The sequence below is a fragment of the Argiope bruennichi genome, chromosome 7 (assembly GCF_947563725.1).
Source record: "Argiope bruennichi chromosome 7, qqArgBrue1.1, whole genome shotgun sequence".
NCBI lineage: Eukaryota > Metazoa > Arthropoda > Arachnida > Araneae > Araneidae > Argiope > Argiope bruennichi.
In genome coordinates this window covers 37,518,153-37,533,288 of record NC_079157.1, presented here as the reverse complement: position 1 = coordinate 37,533,288, position 15,136 = coordinate 37,518,153, and the positions used below count along the sequence as shown (strand labels likewise).

The following is a 15,136-nucleotide window of genomic DNA, read 5'->3' as shown; positions in this document are numbered from 1 at the left end:
CACTAAATAATTTCGTTCCACTAGCTTTAAGCTCTTAGAAAGAAGTTTTTTTCATGACAAATCTTCTCCTTTTATACTTATCAAAACTTTGACGTTTTAAGTATATTTTATACCAAAAATAGTAAGCAAATGAGTTAATAAATTCTGCTTTTGAACTGATAGCGAAAAACTGGACAATTTGGTTATTTAGTGGCTTTCATATTTAATTACTATTTCAAATAGTTTTATTATTTTTCATAATTCTTTCGCATTTTTTACTGTATTTTATTATTATTTCGAATTTCTTTATTTTTATAACTGTTCCATATAGTTTCACTATTTTTCATTATTATTTCGAATCGCTTTATTATTTTTCTATAATATTTTGTATAAATGTTTCATTATTTTTTCTTACTATTCCAAGTAGTATTTTCCTATGGAATTTTGCACGCATATACATTGATGTATAACCAAAACCACTAAAAATTCATTCAAATAAAATAAACTTCAGAAAAATATTTTTAGAAATTCTTTTTATTAAAAAAAAAATAGAAAAGCTTCACGCGTTTCGATTTTTAATTTTCTCACTTATTTGAATAAATAAGCTTTAATACACAATCCTGCAAGTTGTTTTGTTATTTCATTGAAAAATTAACCCTCCAAGCACTAAATAATTTCGTTCCACTAGCTTTAAGCTCTTAGAAAGAAGTTTTTTTCATGACAAATCTTCTCCTTTTATACTTATCAAAACTTTGACGTTTTAAGTATATTTTATACCAAAAATAGTAAGCAAATGAGTAAATAAATTCTGCTTTTGAACTGATAGCGAAAAACTGGACAATTTGGTTATTTAGCGGCTTTCATATTTAATTACTATTTCAAATAGTTTTATTATTTTTCATAATTCTTTCGCATTTTTTACTGTATTTTATTATTATTTCGAATTTCTTTATTTTTATAACTGTTCCATATAGTTTCACTATTTTTCATTATTATTTCGAATCGCTTTATTATTTTTCTATAATATTTTGTATAAATGTTTCATTATTTTTTCTTACTATTCCAAGTAGTATTTTCCTATGGAATTTTGCACGCATATACATTGATGTATAACCAAAACCACTAAAAATTCATTCAAATAAAATAAACTTCAGAAAAATATTTTTAGAAATTCTTTTTATTAAAAAAAAATAGAAAAGCTTCACGCGTTTCGATTTTTAATTTTCTCACTTATTTGAATAAATAAGCTTTAATACACAATCCTGCAAGTTGTTTTGTTATTTCATTGAAAAATTAACCCTCCAAGCACTAAATAATTTCGTTCCACTAGCTTTAAGCTCTTAGAAATAAGTTTTTTTCATGACAAATCTTGTCTCTTTATACTAATCAAAACTTTGACGTTTTAAGTATATTTTATACCAAAAATAGTAAGCAAATGAGTAAATAAATTCTGCTTTTGAACTGATAGCGAAAAACTGGACAATTTGGTTATTTAGCGGCTTTCATATTTAATTACTATTTCAAATAGTTTCATTATTTTTCATAATTCTTTCGCATTTTTTACTGTATTTTATTATTATTTCGAATTTCTTTATTTTTATAACTGTTCCATATAGTTTCACTATTTTTCATTATTATTTCGAATCGCTTTATTATTTTTCTATAATATTTTGTATAAATGTTTCATTATTTTTTCTTACTATTCCAAGTAGTATTTTCCTATGGAATTTTGCACGCATATACATTGATGTATAACCAAAACCACTAAAAATTCATTCAAATAAAATAAACTTCAGAAAAATATTTTTAGAAATTCTTTTTATTAAAAAAAAATAGAAAAGCTTCACGCGTTTCGATTTTTAATTTTCTCACTTATTTGAATAAATAAGCTTTAATACACAATCCTGCAAGTTGTTTTGTTATTTCATTGAAAAATTAACCCTCCAAGCACTAAATAATTTCGTTCCACTAGCTTTAAGCTCTTAGAAATAAGTTTTTTTCATGACAAATCTTGTCCCTTTATACTAATCAAAACTTTGACGTTTTAAGTATATTTTATACCAAAAATAGTAAGCAAATGAGTAAATAAATTCTGCTTTTGAACTGATAGCGAAAAACTGGACAATTTGGTTATTTAGCGGCTTTCATATTTAATTACTATTTCAAATAGTTTTATTATTTTTCATAATTCTTTCGCATTTTTTACTGTATTTTATTATTATTTCGAATTTCTTTATTTTTATAACTGTTCCATATAGTTTCACTATTTTTCATTATTATTTCGAATCGCTTTATTATTTTTCTATAATATTTTGTATAAATGTTTCATTATTTTTTCTTACTATTCCAAGTAGTTTTACAATTTTTTATCATTATTTCGAGTTGCTTTACTATTTTTATTACAATATCAATTTTTGTTTACTTTTCCATTTTTATTTTGAATTGTTTTATTATTACGAATTTTCATCGCTATTTCCTGCTTTTCTAAACTGAAATTTTCTTTAAAATATATGAATAAAACTAAATACTAAGATGCATATTCAAAATTATTTTAATGCACTTCAGCGCTTTTTTTTTTTAAAGTTTGTGAAATATTCTTAAAAATTTCAGCTTTTCTTTTAATGCACGTAAATTTGAAGAGGAAAAATCATTGTTTTGAAAAAGTTTTAATAACAAATTCTATTATCTACCTTGAAAACTTAATTTTTTTTTTATTGAATACCTGTCTAAAAATGCATATTTTAATGTAATTTTATTTAAATAAAAAAATATCTTTTTAAATATAAAATATTAAAAAGCATAACTCTATCTTTTTTGTTGATTTGATGACTTTTCCTAATCTACTGTGTTCTTGAAAGATAAAACTACAATCAGGTTTTATTCTATTTATTTCTTTTTTATATTATAAAAAAAGATCTCATTGAAAAAACGTTATTCTTACAATATACACATACACTGAACCTTAAAATATTTCTCTCTTAAAAATTAAAAAAAATTATCTGCTGGAAATTTGTTAGAAAGTTTCGTTTAATTACAATTGGTAACATTTTACAAACGCAGGAATTATTTTCGCAGGAAACGGAAACTCTTCACACAGGAAATAGCAAACGATTTAAGTGATGCAATTCAGAAATTAGCGCTGTTCTTAAGCGTTGCGTAAACAAAACTAATTAAAATTGTGCAAAGTAAAAAGAAAAATGAAACCATAGGAAAAAAAACGAAGAAAATGCTTTTCCTGTGCAGATTCATGGATTGTCTTTTCACACATTATTGTGAAGTTTCGTCACTTTGCTTTACCCACAAAATAGTTTTGCTTGAATTGAAAAAAAGTAGAAGGTTATCTATTATATAAATTCTGTCGCTTCCTTTAAATATCCTTTCGTGTGAATTCCCAGTAAGATTCGAATAGGAATCTTCAAAAATGAAATAAGTGTCATTACGCTTACGCCATTCAGTAAATAAAATCTATTCTCAGTTTCTTTCAGTTTTCATCACAAATATGATGAAAGCACAGATGGTATCATTCATTGACTCCATCAATAGTGATTAGAATATTTTTAATTTTAAACTGATCTAAAGTGGCTCAAGACTACACCTTACTTTTACTTGATGAATCCAACGTTCAGTATAAATAACACATTACCGAGTTAGTGCAAAAATGTTTTTTTTTTATTTTTTCACATAACAAATGGTTTAATTTAAAATAAAAACGAAGAACAATCAACAAAAAATTTCTAAACTGAAAATTTTCAGAAGTATTTTAAATAAATATACGCAAGTTTTTGTCTCCAAAAATTAAGAATACACCAAAGAATTTTTTTAATATCTCGCATAGAAAGAAAGTATCAGTGTTTAGTTTCATATCTTTTGGCTTTAATAATGGCCTCTAAACGTCGTGGTACCGATTCCACCAATTTCTGGCGGTATTTGAACATATTTTACCCAATTCTTCTTGCAAAACTTGTTTTAAAGGGGGTTTTTTTTGATTTTGTGTTTTTGGACCACTGTCTTCGAGTATGGCCTACAGATATTCAATGACATTGATGTTGGCAGACTGTGGTAATATGTGTACATGCTGTTTACAATGAAAAAGACTTCCCATTTTGACGTTAGGTGCATTCTGTTTGGGATCGTTGTCCTCCAAGAAAATGAAATTTTCATCTAAACCCAAATTTTTAGCACTTTTCTTTAGTTTGCTTCGAAATATATCCAAGTAAACCATATGGTTTATAATGCCATCTATAAGAATTAAATTTTCTACCCCGGGTGAAGCAATACACCCCAAATCATGACGGAGTCAACACCATGTTTAACTGTAGGACGTCAATTTATTGGATCTAAAGCAGTATCATGCTTTCTCTATACGGTGCGATGGCTGTCACTGCCAAAATTGTTGAGTTTTCTTTAATCACTAATATACCTTTCTTCCGAAAGTTATTGGTATTGTTATTGGTGTATTTGTATTTGCAAACTGATGAGTGGTTTCTCTCTGACAATTCGACTTTTATATCCAGATTCTCTAATTACATTCCGCACAGTTTCATCACTTACACTTCTGCCTATGATTTGAAAAATTTCTGCAGCAAGTTGGATGAACTATAGAGTCTCAGTAATCTAAAGAAAAGTGTTAAAAATTTGGGTTCAGATGGAAATTTCATTTTCTTGCTGGACAACGACCCAAACACACTGCACATAACATCGATATGTGGTGCCTTTTTCATTGTAAACATTACCACCACAGTATCCTGACATCAATGCCTCTGAATATCTGTGGGCCACATTCGAAATAGTGATTCAGAAACACAAAATTAGAAACAAAACCCATTTAAAACAAATGATGCAAGAAGAATAGGGTAAAATATCTTCAGATACCACCAGAAATTCGTCGAATCGGTACCACGATGTTTAGAGGCCACTATAAAAGCCAAAAGATATGAAACTAAATACTGGTGCTTTCTTTCTATGCGAGATATTACAAAAATTCTTAATTTTTTGAGATAGAAATCTGCGCATGTTCATTTAAGATGTTCTGGAACTTTTCAGTTTAGAAGTTTTTCTTTGATTGTTCTTTGTTTTTACTTTAAATTAAACCCTTTTGTATGTGTAGAAATAAAAACATCTCGGTAATGTGTTATTTATATTGAAAGCCGGATTTATTAGGTAAAAGTAAGGTATACTCTCAATTGTTTGTGCCACTGTACATATTGTATCCAATACGATAGGAAATTTTATTTTAGACTAAAATTCGGCCTAATTAATGTGAATGAATTAATAACAATCGACTTAATGGATAAAATAAATGATTTTCATAATAATAATTAATAATTCGTAATCATAATAATTCGAGGACAAAATTATTATGAATTAAATCTTAGTTTTCTTTAACTATATTTCTATGAAATTTGTGTAAATAGTCTAGGAATATTAAATGAATCACAAGTTTTCCCATAATTTGAAATTAAAGCAATTGGTCTTAAATTTATCTCCCTATATATTTTCATTCATGTAAAAGTTTGAAATTTGAAATTTTTATTTAATGAAATATTTTTGCATTTTATTCTGCTTAAAATAAAAATGTAATTAAACATCAAATAAATAAGGATTTGGAAGATTCTTAAATGTGTTTGTTATATTAGCTTGCATCAGCTTGAGTATCATTATGAATTTACAATTATTTTATTTCTCAAAGTTTACATTTTCTTCAGAGATTTCACCTAAAAGAAATCAATTTACTTTTTTGCTTCTTGTACACTAAATACAAAGTATAAAAGGAGAAAATATTATGAGCGTCGAAAAAAGTTTGATCAGAAAATATGACGTATCTCATTGTTCAGTCCGTTGTAAGTACGAAAAACACATTTTTGGAATTATGCCTGTTTGTAAGTGAACACGATAATTAAAAACTCTTTGAGTTAAACAAGAAAAGTTCGTTGTGTGGTGTTTACACGAAATATGCATATTTATCTTAAATTTTGATCAAATTCCATTCAGAGGTCTGTTGTCTGTCTTTCCGAATATAACACGATAACTACTAAACAGATAAGTCTATGGAGTTAAAATTTAGTACATTGTTTTTAGTATTTAACCCTTTAACGGGCACACGCCGTTTTCTTTCAATATTTATATTTTACGCTATAATTAGAGAAAAAAAAGCTTATTTATGACCAAAAAATTATTTTTTTTAATTTTGTTGTTGTGGTTGTTTTTTATATCAGGGGTGGCAACATATTTACCACCGCCCAATACATGTAATGACATTTTACTGATTTTTCAATAGAAAAAGAATATTAAATACAAATAAATATGCATTTTTGTAAAACTATTTATGATTAGTTATTTCAAAATTTAAAATATATTAATTACATATGAAATAAGTGGTAGAAAAACCAAATATAATGTAAATTACCAAATGCATTATTTTATGGTGAAACAACATAAAACAAGGAGCTGCACACAATGGAACATTACATGTTGAACATGACACTTCTGTCCGTTTCGGGTTAGTTTTGGTGCTGCAATGTTTGCAAGATATTTTAAAGCGGTGGTAAAATATTTATCACCTCCTTAAAAAGGGTTAAAGTGTAGATTTGCCTTAAATATTGCATCAAATTTTTTTTGGGCTGGTTATTTGTCGATGTGTTCATTCGTATGAAAACGTAATAACTCAAAAACTCAGGAGCTTAGATATTGTATTATAGATATTTGTATTTGTATTTTAAATTATAGTTCTGTATCAAATTTTGATTTCAGTCGACTGACAAAAAGACGTTCAAAATACAAAATGCATAAATTCTTCACTATATCAAAAGCACAAAATACTCATAAATGGGACTCTCAAAACAAAACTCTGTACTCTCGTGGTGTTCAGGGTCTTCCTTAATCATAGGTCTCAACATTTGAAAGGTGGAAGATAATGAGTTTAATAGATTGCATACAAGAATGTTGAGAAGAAATCACTCCTGATAATTTCTTTAATGTTTATTAATTTACTTAATTAATTCTTTATTAACATTATTTTGAATATGCTTTATCTAGTTTAAAAATGTTTTTATTAAAACAAAATCATAAAGATTTTTCTACATGTGCGTGTGCATGTGTGTGTGTGTGTGCGTGTGTGTGTGTGTGTGTGTGTGTGTGTGTGTGTGTGTGTGTGTGTGTGTGTGTGTGTGTGTGTGTGTGTGTGTATACAATTTTTAATATACAACATTTTAAATAATAATTTGCTGCTCCATTAATCCACTAAGCGAAGTGCTGAATGAAGAGGAGCTATAAAAGCGCTCAATAAAGTAGTGTGAAAGTTCGTACGATGTTTGGTTTACATTTGATTATTGCCATTATCAAAATGCAAACAAAACATCGTACGAACTTTCAGATTACTTTATTGAACGCTTTTATAGCTCCTCTGCATTCAGCACTTCGCTTAGTTGATTAAGAGAACAGCAAATTATTATTTAAAATGTTGAAAACAGTTTCATGATGTCACCATAAACATTCATTCAGTCTGAGGAAATTTAAACGAAATAAAATTCTGGTGTTAAAAAGGATCTTAAACATTTTGCGAATGCAAGTTTAGTTTAGTGCAAAAGTTTTGTTTTAATCGGTTGATAAAAACGCGTTTAAAACACAAATTCGTTTTCCGTTTATTATTAACCGCATGCCAAGAATTAATCGCCAAAACACTCGCCAAGGATCCCGCGATATATTAAATAAAATGTTTAATCCAAGCCAAAGGTTGATATTTCGTAAATATTGTACGCCAATGCTATGAAGTCGTTTTCTGGGATAATGCTTTTATTAAAACGTATACGAGAAAGCTTCCCCTGGTTCCAATTCATATCAATGTTTTAATTGTTTTTTTATTGGAACTAGTTTTGGCCATGGTTTGGAACCATGGCTTACTATTAAAATTTTAACTTGTCCATCTGTTTTCGAAAATAGTCGATTGAACATTAATTTCAATATTATAATAGTTAGATTATTAGGCTGCTGAAATTGCACATACTTCTTTTATTTTTAAGCCAACTTTCGACATTGTTACGTGAGATTTAAACTAGTGAAAAAAGTAATTTTATATACATTAAGAGCAAAAAAAAAAAAATTAATAAGGCTATTTTATCAAAAATCTAAGAATTGAAACAATAATGGAAAAATGAAGCGCTGTTAAAAGTTCCTTAAATAAAACAAAATTTTAATTTCATTTATTATATACAAAACCGCGATTTTTCCCGGTTTGGAGACATTTGCAACTAAAACTAAAAACTAAAGACTATGGAAGCCATGGAAATAGAAAACCCTCAATAGATAGCCGATAGGAGAAACTTCCGTGTTGCTGTCCTACACATTCTAAAATATTAAGTCAAAATATGCATCTAATACATGAAAATAGCGCCACTCATGTCTTCGGCAAGCTAGGCGTCCTGGCATAGGGGTAGCACGACTTCCCCGTGATCTGGGCATCCCGGGTTCGAGTCCCGGTTTGGGCATGGTTGTTCTATGTGTGAATGTGCCCTCCTGTAAAAAGGGGTTGAGCAAGCGAATGAGTGATGCGTGAGTAGCAAAGTCGTACTCTTGGCCTAGTTGGCGCTACTATAAAAACAGGAGACGCTCCCCCTCCGGCTTAAATCGATGTCTTCGTAACAGGGGCTTGTCCGTGGCAAGTGCCATAAGAAACAACAACAACATGTCTTTGGCAAAAGTAGAGAGAGCTAACATTTAATCAACAGTTCTTTGATTGACTATTGACTTGAGCTTAACATGTAACCTACCTTACCTAGAGTTACAAATTACTACATGGGCAAAGTAGGCAACAATCTAGAAGCTCCGCAACTTAGGATGCCCATCAAGACATTGAGAATATTTTTTAATGTTTTGAATATTACCTAATACTGTGCTTTTCCTTGATTTATTATATTTAATGTACTTGATATAATATACCTTACTCTCATGTCTTATTAGTAAAGTTGTAAGGTTAAGTTAAAAGAACTCCCAACGGAACATATAGTTAAAAAATTCAAGAAGACTTTACCTCTTAGTGAATCATTTCATCGTCTGATATAAAAAACCAACACTATCAAATGATGGAATGATATAAATCGTAACAAATATCCAAAGACACATTTTATGAGTACCAATAAAGAACGTCGTTCACCGGATGTAATATCTTGCGCCTAGGAAAGGGTAACGTACTGAAAAAAATGGCACATGGTTCACGGAATCATAATGTTGATTAATAATTTTTTTCAATGGACTTGAACGATAATGACTTATGAACGTTACTTTTCATAATCCAATTTTTTGCGATCACTGTAATTCTTGATCCATTTTCAATTTCAACAGCGTCAAGATTTCATCTGAGACTAAGATAAACATTTTTTCCCCTTTGTATGGAATTTATCTATTCATAACATCCACAGTCTACGGATAAAATTCATTATTTTAAATGCAGACATTCAAAATAAGAAATTTTATTTTATGGCTACTCTACACTTTAACATTTAATAATATCTAGGTATCTTATGCACTGTATTAATTTCATAATTTTCATACTACTATTCAAGCTTTTTTTCCCCATCTCCAAAATTGTTGTTTAAAATTGATTCATATGTTTTATGTTTATAAAACTTGATTTTATAACTTTTTTTTTTACTTTTATTATTTTCTACTTTGATTTTCACTACTTTTTCAAATCACGAGAAGTTCATAATTCCTTTTTCTCTCCGCCAATTTTACAAATAACTTCATGAAACCTTCTATGGTATAGCGTACACTTTTTTAACTGTACGTTTTGGTCAATCTCTTTTATTCTTTAAAACTTTCTTTTTCTCCGCTAGGGACGCTGTAATCTGTCTTGATTAATTCAGAATAGTCACTTTACTATAAATACACGCTACTTTACTAGCTGTACGAAATACTGTTTTGAATTTAAGAGACTTCAAAGACTTCATCTATCCCCCCCTTGTGTGTGTGTGTGTGTGTGTGTGTGTGTGTGTGCGTGTGTGTGTGTGTGTGTGTGTGTGTGTGTGTGTGTGTGTGTGTGTGTGTGTGTGTGTGTGTGTGTGTGTGTGTGTGTGTGTGTGTGTGTGTGTGTGTGTGTGTGTGTGTGTGTGTGTGTGTGTGTGTGTTGGCGCTCTACAGGCCAGACCATTTGATTTGCAGCTACCAAATTTGGCACATGTATATTTTGGAGAACAAAAAAGTGCACCTTGAAGCGATTTTTTAAAATTTTTAATTAGAATCTCAATGAATTAAAAGTAAAACGAAATTTTAGCGTTTTCCCGCCATAACTCCCAAAAAATTATAACATGACTTTTACATCAAGGTAAAGTTCAAAAAATAATATTTTCAATGATACTAATGTTTTAACTTATAAATTAAGTCTCTAATTTCAATAAATTTTATAAAAAAATTATTTTAATTATATTTCCAAGCAATTTATTTTGAAAAAAAGGAAATAGAATTTTATCTGTACGAGCATATTATGAGTAGTAAATATTGGTTTTTATCAGCGCGTTGCCATCGCGTTGACAAAATCTCGAAATAAAAGATTAAGTTAACTCTTAGTGAAAACTACACCTAGGTAAGAGTAATGCTCAACACGTGTTTGTATGAAATGGAGTAAGTATGAAATTTTACAGTTTCTATTTAAAAAAATTAATGCGGGAATATGTTTTGTGTGTCATTTTAAAAAAACTATATTTTTAATTTAATAATTCAGCTTTATTTAAGGCATATATAGTTTAATGTATATAAAATATCGGTTCTAATAAAGGCTGAACAACTATTTTCTAAGATTTTATTAATTGACATGTATATTTAAGGAAAAATTTAGAAAGCATTACTCCTGGAGACCCAGCTAGTCGCCAAAGGTGATTAGTAACAAATAAGAAAAAGCAGGCACAGAGGCTGCATTTCATTGAAATTTTCTCGGATACTTTTCACATCCCCCTTCCGCGTCATAAATTAGTGGGACGTGGTAAAGCTGCTTATAACTTCCATGGCATCTCTGACCAACAGTTGCGAAATACAGATATTTGGCGTAAATTTAGCAATTTTACTGAATCTGCCGCGAAAATATGTATTTTGGACGCCCTTTTACTGGTCAATTGATATCAAAATTTGATACAGAACTGCACTCACAAATTAATATACCGAATTTTAGTGATTTAATGCATTGTGTTTATGAGTTTACATCCATATGAGAATACAGACCGACAGATGGTCAATCGTTTGAAGTATTTAGCTCAAAATTTGATAAATATTTATACTTTATATATTAAACCTATGTACCAAATTTTATCTATCTAGATCTTTATGTTTTGTAGTTATTGAGTTCATTTGCACTTGAACAGCCTCAGAGATATTTCTTGTAATTGAATTTTGTTGAAATTTGATAGAAACAAATTTCATCGCAATTCCATTTATCGTATTTCAACCGTCTAACTCAAGGCGTTATTGTGTTATCATGTTCATAGATAGACAGACATTATGTCAAAAACTTGCTTTTCGGACTCGCGGAGGTCTGAAATGTACAGATTTGTCAAAAACTCATATTCGAATTTTTTGACGATAATAATGCATCCTCTTTACTTCGTATATAAGAAAGTAAAAATGGGATATGCCAGGACATTTACTTAAAATTCGAGACCCTTTAAATCTGTACATAGCATATAGAAGATATAATTAACTGTCAAAAATTAAAATTCATGGGACTCAGCTCAGGAACTCAATATAAAATAACAAAAGGAAAAAAAGGGGGATTCTTGTAGGAATTGTAAATTTTGAATGATAGCTTATTGCTTAAATTGTAACGATCTTTTAATATTTGAGAAACGCAGCAAAAGGGTACAAATTAAATGTCATTCAACATTGTTTGAATATGCATTCAAAAAAATACAATAAACATGAAAAGAGCCCTAAAATGTTAAAAATGAAATTCATGTCTAAGAGACACCTATCAATTATATCAGTATTAAATCAATTATATCAGTATTAAATGTCCTCTAATTGTGAAAGTCAACTCATATTCGTTTTTATTATTGTTGTTATTTTTCTTATATAAAACATGACTCAGTATATAAACAACAGATATTATAAACTTTAAATAAAACTAAGAACTCATTGTTAAATTATTCGACAAATATTAATAAACGAAATTTCTTAATCGGATCTATAACATTGAAAAGAAAGGAAGTTGCAAAATATGACGTGACCTTCAGTGATTTACACTTAAATAAATAAAAATAATTGGTTTCTATGTTTTTGAATTTTGAAAATTAGTTTAAAAACTCAATCATCTTGAAAGATAAACTCACTGAATTTTAAAAAATGTGTGTAAATATTTTTTGCACTTTATAATTTTCAACGATAGATGAAATGATTAAAAAACAGCAGAAAAGCTCGAAAACTAATTTTCAGTATTATGTAATGAATTTCTGTTATGATTTCGGTAATTCTTCATTATTGTCTGCATTACACCGCAACCATCACTGTTAAATAAAAACTTAAGAAATCAAAAATTGGAGTGTAAGGTAGTAAGTCTTTCGACCTTAAGAAATCAGTAAATCGCATTTAAAGAGACACAGAAATGAATTCCTGTATTCGTTCATTTTTTTTTTTTTTTTTTTTTACTTTTTTTACCGAAATGTAAAAGTAACTGATACTCACTTTTCGTCATGCATGTATACGAAAGAAAAGTGCTGACAAATGAAATATACAGCGTACTTAAATCATTTCAAGAAATAAGAAAACGCAATTCTGAGCCATAAGAAAATAAGAATGAGAGAGCGGTTCGGAGTGGTTACCCAACAGGCGAAAAAATTTCAACATCTAAATGCGGAATATCATTGCGGTTATAAGAGACTAAACACTCAAATTTGAAGGCAGCATTGTTACTTTTCTTGTTTCGTCGGGGTAGCATTAGCATTACATTTGAAGAAAACCATGTTATTTTGTTGTTTTTGTTGCTCGTTAGAGTAGCGATAGCAACTGGCGGTCGGACAATCGTATTTTTCTTTCCTTTGTCTTGCCTCGTCGTCATAAAATAAAATAAATGCTCCACTGTTTTGACCATTATGTGATACAGTTTTAAAACGGGATTTAAATAGTAGTGTTTAACACCCCAGGCACATTTAAATTTTACTTTGCACTTTCATCTTACCATTGGTTCACTGTTCCTTCCGTGGTGGGAAAAAACAACTCTCAAAATGTTCTGGTTTTATATTTTGGAAAGATCGAACTAAATGAAAACTGTCTTTAAAGTATTTTGATATTTATTTTCGTCAGTTAAAAAATAACTTCCAGCAGAAATACGAGAATTATTTACCACCAAAAATTTACTCTTCGATAAATTGAGACTACTATGGTATGGCGATAGTATCCTCTTCAGGAATTTGTCTGGAATTAATTCGAACTGCGGAATCACTAGTTTTAGAATGAAATCTGTCAAAGATCTACCATGTATTTCGGCCTGAATTCGTTTCATTTTAAATCATGCGTCAAAAGATGCGCAAAAAGATATCGGCTCAGGTACCATCCTCATCATCAAACTATGTTTCAAAATAATGATATTTTCCCTAAAATAACCTTGATTTATTGTCAAAACAAAATGTTAATCTAACGGATTTAAACTAAACTAACTTGAATAAGAGTGACTGTCGAATTTTACATGTAGATATTATGTTTAATTAGAAAGAACGATTTTTAGTCTTATTAAACCAAAGTGAGATCAGATTCAAATCTGGAATGCAGTTCAGTTAACTCAGTTTATATTTCATCAAAAAGTAGTTAATATTTTTTTAAATTTCTAGTTTCTTCTTGAACAAAACTCTTTTTGAAATTAAAAAGGAAATATTGAATAAAATTCCCCACATTTCAATTTCAATCAAATAATTAGTCAATGTATTAAAACTTTTGTTGAAATAATAACAACAAACCACAGTTTCATCAACTAAAAGCACATATTATTTTACAAAAGGAGGTGAACGCAGAAAAAACGTTGTTTTAAGTAAAATAAAAAATCAGCATAAAAACCAAACTACGATAGAATAAATCGGATGGAGTTATGCAGGGGTAGCAATCTCCAAAATCTGTATTTTGACATATAATTCCTTTCTTATAGTACATTTTTTGCATAGTTTCTTTTTTAAAAATGAAAAAAAAACTCTTACGTTACACTTTTACCAAACTTATAATTTATATAATTATTATTAAACATTTTATTTACAGAAATAGAATTTCTGATACTTCGACTTGCAAAACTCTCACTATATTTTACACATAAAAATTTTACCAGCTTATTACTAAAATTCATTTTAAGATCACAAAAAAATAAACAGAAATTTAAATCTCCTTAAATTTTATAGATACTTTAAATTTTATGATCAAAGGACGAATAACTTTATATTAAACATCGATTTGAAAGTAAAAGTTCAAAGCTATTATTCCTTAATTTTCTCTCTCTCTCTCTCTCTCTTTTAAATATATTTTAGACTAACTATAACTAAGAAATTAAAATATAAAAAATAGAAATTAAAATATCCTTAAAACCTTTAGCAAATTCTCTCTTTAATTTTAAAAATGAACTTCATAAAATTTCAATTCTGAAGAATTTAGCTTTTAAAAAATATAGCTAATGGGCTCACTTCAGAAAGTCCAGTCCACTATAAAACGTTCGAAGTCCGACAGACGTGCACAACAAACAAGCAATTCGATTCGAAGAACGGCAATAAACGCGAAGTTCCAAACTCACCTCTTTCTTGCCGAGCTATCCAAAGCGCGTGTACATCCGCTGCGAATTTTGTGCCCAAAAACAAGCGTTCGACTCTTAAAAGAGGTTGTTATAGCCGATGCGGGAAGGCTGCGTCCCTGAAATTCGCTTACTCACAAGGCGCAAGAACAATGCTCGGTTCGTCGAGCCGGCAGAATCCTTTCTCTGTCATTAGGAAGAATCGTTTGCTCTCTGCCACCTGCTGGGGGAATCCTATCGGAATCGGGAGCAGAAGGTGGCGATGGGTGAGAGTGAAAATTGGTGCCAAATCTTTGTTTGCGACCACGAATTTGGCATTCGGAGAAAGTGATTTTGCGGATTTCTGCTGTTTAGCGGCATTTTGCGTGATTATTGCTTCGTCATTTTTTCTCCTCATTCAGTGCTATTGTCACT

At 29.3% G+C, this 15,136-nt stretch overlaps 1 protein-coding gene across 3 annotated transcripts in view; it reads right to left on the bottom strand.

Moving 5' to 3' along the window:
• LOC129976558 (uncharacterized) overlaps positions 1-15,136 on the bottom strand; it is a 106,281-nt gene that overhangs the window by 42,192 nt on the left and 48,953 nt on the right. Inside the window, exon 1 of one of the 3 annotated variants that reach the window (XM_056090188.1) lies at positions 14,619-14,893. The exons of 1 other annotated variant lie outside the window; for it this stretch is intronic. The gene's annotated coding sequence lies outside the window, so the exon portion shown is untranslated. Of the gene's footprint in view, positions 1-14,618; positions 14,894-15,136 lie in introns of those variants that run through there. One more of the 3 variants, XM_056090186.1, reaches the window with a different exon arrangement.